This window comes from Camelus ferus, chromosome X, assembly GCF_009834535.1.
Source record: "Camelus ferus isolate YT-003-E chromosome X, BCGSAC_Cfer_1.0, whole genome shotgun sequence".
NCBI lineage: Eukaryota > Metazoa > Chordata > Mammalia > Artiodactyla > Camelidae > Camelus > Camelus ferus.
In genome coordinates, this window is record NC_045732.1 from 15,418,437 (window position 1) to 15,427,466 (window position 9,030).

The following is a 9,030-nucleotide window of genomic DNA, read 5'->3' on the forward strand; positions in this document are numbered from 1 at the left end:
TCATGTCTGGCACTCAGTAATAGGTATTCTTAATAGGTATTAGTTAGATGACTCTTAATAGGTATTAGTTAGATGAATAAATAAATAAACATAGCCAGTCATAGAAGCTGAGTCTGGCCTGGCTATGACATTATTCAGCTGTGCAGTCTAGATCAGGTTTTGGCAAACTATGGCCCATAGACCAAGTCCAAGCCACCACCAGTTTTTGTAAATAAAGTTTTATTGGAATACAGCCATGCTCATTTGTCAAAGTATAGTTATCCCTCAGTATCCTTGAGGGGGTCGGTCCAAGACCCCCATGGATACCAAGATCTGAGGATGCTCAAGTCCTTTATATAAAATGGCATAGTATTTACACATAACCTACACACATCCTCTCATATACTTTAAATCATCTCTAGATTACTTATAATACCAAATGCAGTGTAAATGCTATGTAAATAGTTGTAAATGCAATGTAAATGCCATGTAAATAGTTGCTGATGTGCAGCAAATACAAATTTCGCGTTTTGGAACTTTTGGGAATTTTGTGTGTGTATGAATATTTTAGATTTGTGTTTAGTTAATGCCGTGGATGCGGAACCCCTGGCAGACGTATTGCCTTTCACACCACAGTGGCAGAGCTGAGTAGGGATGACAGAGACCACAGGGCCCACAAAGCCTACACTACTTGCTCTCTGGCCCTTTACAGGGAAAATTTGCAGACCGTTGGGCTAGAGAACACCACTTAACTCTTCTGGGCATTGATTTTGTCGTTTGTAAAATGAATTGAATGGACTCAGCAGTGTTCAAGATCCTCTTCAGAGCTCATGTCTGAATTCCCTGGAATTTAAGACACCGTGTCCATAAAGAAAATGCAGAGTGACATAGGCTTAAGGTTACAGTCATTGTCTTCTTAGAAAACATGTGGTTTGCAGTAAAGTTCTCATTAAATAGACGTAACTATGTCCCCACACATAGCTTGAAGACATATAGAACATTCCAGATTGAGTTCATTTCTATGGTTTGGTGTTTAAATGCTTGGAGAATAGACTTATTATGCTGCTTAGTACCACCTCACAGCTTTCACCAACAGCTTTACTAAAGTAAAAATGAAGGCTTTGTGAAGTGACTATGAGAAGTGGGTTTGCTTACAATCTGTGATGCATTAAGTGTGGGTCTGGCATATTAAGTTGAGATGAAAAACAATGTTAAATATGACATTGAAGATCGCAGTTGAATTTCCTTGACTTACTGTGAGGTCATTTAGTGCTAGATAAGCAAATTATTGGTTGCGACATATAGCAGGGGAAAAATTCTAGAGCGTGGGAAGAAAATTTTGTCTTTATTCAGTTAGAATCAGTTACATTATCTTGATTGGTTTCCTTGTTTTGGTTTAAACTGTAAATGCTTAAATAAATAAAAGCCTCATGGATACCTTTCAAAAACCATTATTAGGTCGGTAAAAATGTTGTTCAGGTCACGAAGTTTGCATCAGATATTTCTTTCCATACTTGCCATCCTCTTCCTTAGCGACTCCTAACACTTCTGACTGCACCCTGTATCCCAGATCACAGAACATGAATGTCACCATCAAATCACGTAGTCAAGGGTTTCTAACAAACTGAGCAAAAAGCAGAATACATTGATTTTTAAGTGAGGATAAGGAATAAGTTGCAATTCAGGGACTCTGTTCCTCACTCATTAAACTTTTATTCAGCATCTACTATATGGCAGTTCTGTGCCAGAAGCTGGAATATCTGTTTTATGTTATCTTTTATAGATTGCAAATCTATAGAACTTCAGAAATGTTACACCATGATCTCACTTGATTTTCATCCCAAATTTGGGAAGGAATCAGAGCAAGAATTCTGTCCACCTCTAAGGCTTCTGTGGGACCCCTCTGAAGGAAGAGTGGAATGACAGAGTGAAGAGGTGAACCCAAACTGGCACTGTCTGGAGAAGTTCCATCTTCCCTCACAGAACTTTCTTTATGTGGGAGCTCGGTGTGATCTGGGGAAGGCCAAGCACCTTGTTGACCTGAGGATAGGGAATGGAAAAGGGGCAGTGCCATGACTCTGGGGCAGGGTGACTTCTGCATAAAAAGAGGACTGATTTGTAACTCACACTCTACCCTGTCTCCCAGATCCAAGCAGGAGACTGAGTTCTCATCCCGTGGTGAGAGGGCCCCCCTGAGTCTCCATGATACCCAGATCGCGTTGGTCCTTGCCCAGTGCCCCACTCCTGACCAGACTCAAAGAGCTCCTCCTTTGGATGTAGCGTGGTAGGAGCGGGGTCTATGAAATGTGAAATTTCTTTGCAAATCATCCATCGCTGTTTGATGGTGATCTGACCATAATAGAAAGAGCATCTTGGACTTGCCAAAAGGTAACTCCTTCCTTTGGAGAAGAAACTCTCTAACATCCTGATCTGTGAAATAACAGGGTTGGATTGGATTATCTTTGCAGTCTTTCCCAGTTGTTACTTGCCACAATTTTTGGACTTACATTTGGTTCCCAAAATAACTCGGTTTATATTGGGCTCACAATCCAGAGATGTCGTTGTGGCAGATGCTGTCACGGCAGTGCCTGTTCATATCTCCTTGGCATCCACCATCTCTGCTGGCTTTGCTGCAAGCACCTATCACTCTCTGCCAGAGGCTTTCATCTGGCTGCCGAGACACACTTGGCTGGAAATGCAGCGAAGTTAAAATCCCCAGGAACAATCCTCAACTAATGCCAAACATGAGTTGAAGAAAGATGCTGCAGCATTGTCCCTCAGGGGAGACACCTCTGAAGTGGGTTCTCACTTATCCACAGCAGTAACTTGTTGGTTAATGCACACTGTTTTAGATTCCTTCCCTTCCCTCTTTTATGTTGCCTCCCAAATAAGCTGATTGCGCTCAGATTCTTATATCAGAGTCCGCTTCCAGGGGAACCCAACCTAGGACCCATCCCAAACAAGTTCTACTTGTGATTCATCTAGCAGCATGCATGTTAATTCACAGTGGTCAGTTTCTTGAGGAGTGTATTTTATTTGCCCTGACTAGGGCTGCCAGATTTAGCAAAGAAAAATATAGGAGTCCAGTTATACCTGAATTTCAGATGATACCAAATTATTGTTTAGTATGGGTATGTCCCATCCCAAGTATTGTGTGGCATATACTTATGTGAAAAAAGTCATTTTTTTGAAATTCAGATATTCTATATTTTATCTGTTATCCTAAATCCCAGCTTTCATTGGGAGGACAGGGCATTGCAGCTAGACAGAATTCCAGCACTGGAGGGAAGGCAGAGGATGATTGGGATTGGCTGAGAAGATGCAGAATGTGGAAGGAGTGAGGCAGACCTAAATAGCAGTGCCCAGGGATAAAGCCAGGTCTAAACCAAGTAGCCTACAGGTGTGGGGTGGTGGATAAGGGATTATCCATTCAAAGGGCTCAGGCAGAGGGGCAAAAACCGCAGCTAGCAGTCTCAAACACTGTGGGGAGGGGATGCTGAAGTCACTGAACTTGCCCAGACATTATTCCTTTCTCTAGCTCTACTGTCTAACACAATGCCTGGCTCACTCTTGGTACTCAGTAAACACTGAATGAATGATAGGGAAGGAAGATGGATGGGAATAGGAAATTCTGCTATTGTGAATTTCATGGAGAATGGTGCCCACTGAAAAATGCGGAGAGCCTTTTTGAGCAATGACTTGCATCTGATTATGGATGCATAGCAAACAGGAATTGCTATGTGAATTCTAAGTAATGAGCTTTTCTAATCCTTTCCTCATTTTTCATTGCAGATGCAATTCAACTTAAATCTTTCATAGGTAGACAGATTTTTGAATGCCACTTGTATGTTCAAAGGTAATTTACTTAATAGCCGACTTAACTGAACCTTGAACAATATACTGGGAACATTTAGACTGAGAGAAGGAGTTTGGGAGGCAGATTTCCTCTTCAGTTTCAAAAGGCTGTAATCAATTTATGTTTTTAATGACATTTCCTTTTCTTTCTGCAGGAAGGATAAAATCTCATTGTGTGTCAATTATTTCTAACTATAAGTTCAAAGTTGAAAAAGATTGGTCTTATTCTCAGCAAGCCATGTGATATTTTTCTTACTCTTTTACAGAGAAGACAAAGGAAAATAGAAAAATAAATGACAGCATATAGATAACAGAAAAGTAGTGCCAGTGTTTCCTCAATTTTCATTAAAGTCAGCTTTTATGTTACTAGAGAAAAACGTTTTTATAAAACACCAAGCAGGCTGCTCTCTGAAGGGTGGTTTTAACTTTAAATAATTTTTTTCCTATGGATGATGTATTTTTAGAGTTTACATGTTCATTTTGTGTTAACACCATGTCAGCCACATGAGAAGAGCAGAAATTTATATATGGAGAAATACTGAAAATAAACCTAGGAATTCAAAATAATACATATCTTAATGTAAATTTAAAGGTGTACTTGTTCTTAGCATTCTGTCAAAAATGAAATTCCCCCCAGATGCTGTAGAGCCAGTGATGTTACTTTGAGGTTTATTTTAACAACTGTGTGACACAGTCATGGAAATTTGTATAAATAAATAAATAAAAGTAAAAGAAGGTCTCCTGCTACTAAGAGGAGCAGGGTCAGTTATTCAGACCAATTCTCTGGATGAAATACTTTTTAAAAAGCTTAAAGTAACTGAAAAGCTGAGTAAAGTACAATAGTGAAGGAAAGTGTAAAATAACAAGTGTTGGTGAGGATGTAGAGAATTGGAACCTTGGGCGTTGCTGTAGGAATGAAAGTGGTGTAACTGCTGCGAAATAATAGTCTGGCAGTTCCTCAAAAGGTTAAACATAGAACTCCCACGTAGTCCAGGATTCCATTCCTAGGTATACACTCCAAAGAATTGAAAGCAGAAACTCAAACAGATGTTTATCACCAGTATTCATAACAGCATTAGTCACAATATCCAAAAGGTGGAAACAACCCAAGTGTCCATCAGCAGATGAATGGATAAACAAAATGTGGTCTGTCCGTACAGTGGGACATATTTGTCCATAGAAGGGAATGAAATTCTCATACACGTTACAACACGGATGAACTTTGGAAACATTATGTTAAGTGAAATAAGCCAAACACAAAAGAACAAATACTGTATGATTTCACCTACATGGGGTACCTACAGTAGGCAGATTTGTAGAGACAGAACATAGAATGGTGGTTACCAGGGGCTGGGGGAAAGGGTGATGGGGAATTATTATTTTGAGGATGATGAAAAAGTTCTAGAACTGGGTGGTAGTGATGGTTGCACCACATTGCAAATGTACTTAATGTCATTGAATTTGTACACTGAAAAATGATTCAAATGGTGAGTTTTATGTTATGTGTATTTACCACAATAAGAGAGAAAAATGAAGGAAATAATGAGAAAACTGACAGGTAAATGAGCCCAGAGTAAATGACCTGGGGGCATGTGCCATTTCTCAGAAATTTTGGACCTTTTCTTTACAGCATCCTACAGCAAGAGAAACAGAAATCACAGCCCAGAGTCCTTTTATTGGGTTTTTAATATTACTCTTCATTAATTTTATCCTGAATGTGTTCATGAGGTTTTCTGAATCAGAGACAGACTATCATTAGTGTTATTTACCTAATAATCACTGCATTGGCCCCTTTCCCCAGACCTTACTCCTGGGGCATCACAATGAAAGCCAGATGGAAAAATCTCTTACGTGAGAGGCCAGATAATCCACAGGTGAGGAATGGAGAAAAATGGATTTTCTCTGCTTATGTACAAGAGAAAGAGGCTGCTGCCTTCCCCTTTTCTCTCAAAAGGAGGGAATAAAACTTTTGCTCTTTGAAGACAGGATGAACAGATCCTGAGTTCTTACTGTAACCTCTTGGAATGTAATGACATCTTTTCAAGGACCAAATAAGCCTGAATGTCTCTGGCTGTCCAAGGCACTGAACCTCATTTTCCCTTGAAATGTAAACACATACGTCCAGAGTTAGGCCCATCTCTCTGGAGTTCTTTCAGTATCTATGTAGTTCTAAATGACCTTCCCAAGGGTTGCTCTTTGCTTACTCAGGATCCCAAGTTTTCAGCAAAATTAATTCAGAAGTCCCCAACTCGACAGGAACACAAAAATATTTTGTCTACGCTACACTGTTGAAGGCTACACTTTAAAAATTTTCATAAAATTCAATTGATCAATTCTTTGTACTACTTAAGAATGCTTTTTCCATAAGGTCAGGAACGAGGCAAGGATTTCCATTCTCACCACTTCTATTCAACATTATACTGGTGGTTCTAACCAGTACATTAAAACAAGGGGGGAGGGGGCAGCAGAGGGAGAAGGATTAGAAAGGGAAGAAGTAAAACTGATTTCATTTGCAGATTAAATGATCAGCTATGTTGAAAACCCTAAAGTATCTACAAAAAGCATACTAGAGCTTCATCAGTAAAGGGGGAGGGTATAGCTCAAGTGGTAGAGCACATGCTTAGCATCAACAAGGTCCTGGGTTCAATCCCTAGTACCTCCTCTAAAAATAAATAAACCTAATTGCCTCCCCCTCAAGAAAAACCTAAAAAAAAAAGATATTGTAAACGTTCAATGAGTTTAGCAATTTGAACACAAGTCCCTGCAATGGAAGGCAGAGTGTGACGGCTGCTTTTACAGAGGTACCACTTCTTTTAGAAGTACCAAGGTGGGGGGATTAATTCTCTTGGAGAAAGTGGAAGACATCACAGGAGATGGGCTGTGAATCAGGTGTTTGGGGAAGGATTGATTTTGGTCAGGAAGAAGGGAATTGGTGTTCCAAAGGGAGGTAAGAAAAAAACCCCAAATGTTTGGAGGTGGAAAATCACAGGAAGCTCATTGCATTCTTTAATATAATTGGCACGGAAAGTCTCAGGAAGAGGAGAAGGGAGGCAGGGTCAGAAAGGAAGGTTGGAAAGATGGCAGAGGCCTTGAATGTCAGACCCATAACTAAGGACTTTATCTGAACAACTTTAAATAATTCTCAACACCTTCCTTTAGGGGAGTTTAAAATTAGTTTCTCAACTATAAAATAGTAATCTTTTTCTATTGGCTAGTCAAAGATGATTATATTCATAAGTAATTTTAAAGTCAATTAATTGGGAATTTGGGATTTGCAGATATACACTACTATATATAAAATAGATAAACAACAAGGTCCTACTGCACAGCACAGGGAACTATATTCAATACCTTGTAATAGCCTATAATGAAAAAGAATATGAAAAGGAATATATATATGTATAACTGAGTCACTGTGCTATACACCAAAAATTAATGCAGCATTGTAAACCGACTCTACTTCAATTTAAAAAAAAAGGGGGGGGGGAATAAAGTGCACCTTTAGTTTCTTAAGCTAGGCAAAATAATCCAATTTTATGTAAAAACAAACTGAAAATGTGAAATGAAATCTTTCAAATCTGCTGCTCTTGGATATTTATCATCTCTCTCGCTAATCCTAGAATATAAACTCTCTGAGGGTAGCAATGTGATCTAAGTCTTCCATATTTGCTATTGTGCAGGCCATTCAGTGGGTATTTAATAAATCCTTGGTACCCAGCTGTAATGTAAAAGTGCAGGAATCTAGTTGGTAGCTCTTGACATTATTAAGAAGTGTTTCCAAGTTAAAAAGAAAGAAAGAAAAATCTAAAGCACATAGCCAAGAAATAAATATGGAAAGTAGAGTAGAAATAAAGAGATTTTATTTCTTGAAGCTTCTGCTTCTAGGACCCAGTGCTCAAGTGGAGGGTCCTTCCCCCATCCCGTATTGAGCAGCCTGCACGTTTCGTTTCCTGAGGCAGACAGCATCCTCCTCCTACAGTCCAGCCCATAGAGGGGGACATGGTTTACTCATCTCAGAACACAATTCTGCTTCATTAAAAATTCTTTTTCTCTCTTATTTCAAAGGAAATAGGACACAGCACTTTCCCTGCCCATTCAATACCCTTTTCCATAGGAACCTTGAAGCACAAACCTCAACCCTTCAGGGACTGACCCCTCTATACAGACTTCCAAAATAAGCCCTGGAGTGGACAGACAGCCATATTGACATGCTTTACCATGTGAAAAACTCGCCTTCCTCTTGATCACACCTGTTCCTACTCAGAAAGGAAATTCTGAGATTCCGAAGTCTGTTCCTTCTCCCAGGACAACTTCCCCATTGCAAAGTTTCTCCTAGGCATGCCATTTTTCTAAATGAGACGATGTCCACCACCCCTGTGGACTTGCTGATCTGTACTTTGGATTTTGAAACCGTGACCTAATTTTCTCAGCATTGAATTTTAGTGAATTGCTGTTATTGTATTTACAGGCATACCTCGTTTTGTTGCGCTTTGCAGATACTGCCTTTTTTTTTTTTTTTTCAATTTAAAGGTTTGTGGCAACCCTGGTGTTGTCAGATGATGGTTAGCATTTTTTAGCAATAAAGTATTTTTAAAAATTTTTTACTGGGGGTACTGGGGATTGAACCCAGGACCTCATGCATGCTAAGCACACACTCTACCACTGAGCTATAACCCCACCCCCAGCAATGAAGTATTTTTAATTAAGGCATATATGTTGTTTTTTTTTTTAGATGTAATGCTATCACACACTTAATAAGCTACATTATAGCGTAAACATCACTCTCATAGGTACTGGGAAACCAAAAAATTCATGTGGCTTGCTTTATTGTGATATTTACTTTATTGCAGTGGTCTGGAACCAAACCTGCAACATTTCCGAGATATGCCTGTATGTTTGTGTGTGTGTGTGTGTATGTATATATACACACAGAGAGGGAGATTGATTGATTGATTATAAGGAATTGGCTCACATGATTATGGAGGCTGAGAAGTCCCATGATCTCCCATCTGCAAGCTGGGGACCTGGGAGAGCCAGTGGTGTAGGTCCAGTTTGAGTTCAGGAGAAGACCCATGTCCAGGCTTGAAAACAGTCAGGCAGAGAGTTCTCCCTTACTCCACCTTTTTGTTCTATTCAGACCTCCATTGGATTGGATGAGGCCCACCCACATTGGGGAAGGCAGTCTGCTTATTCAGT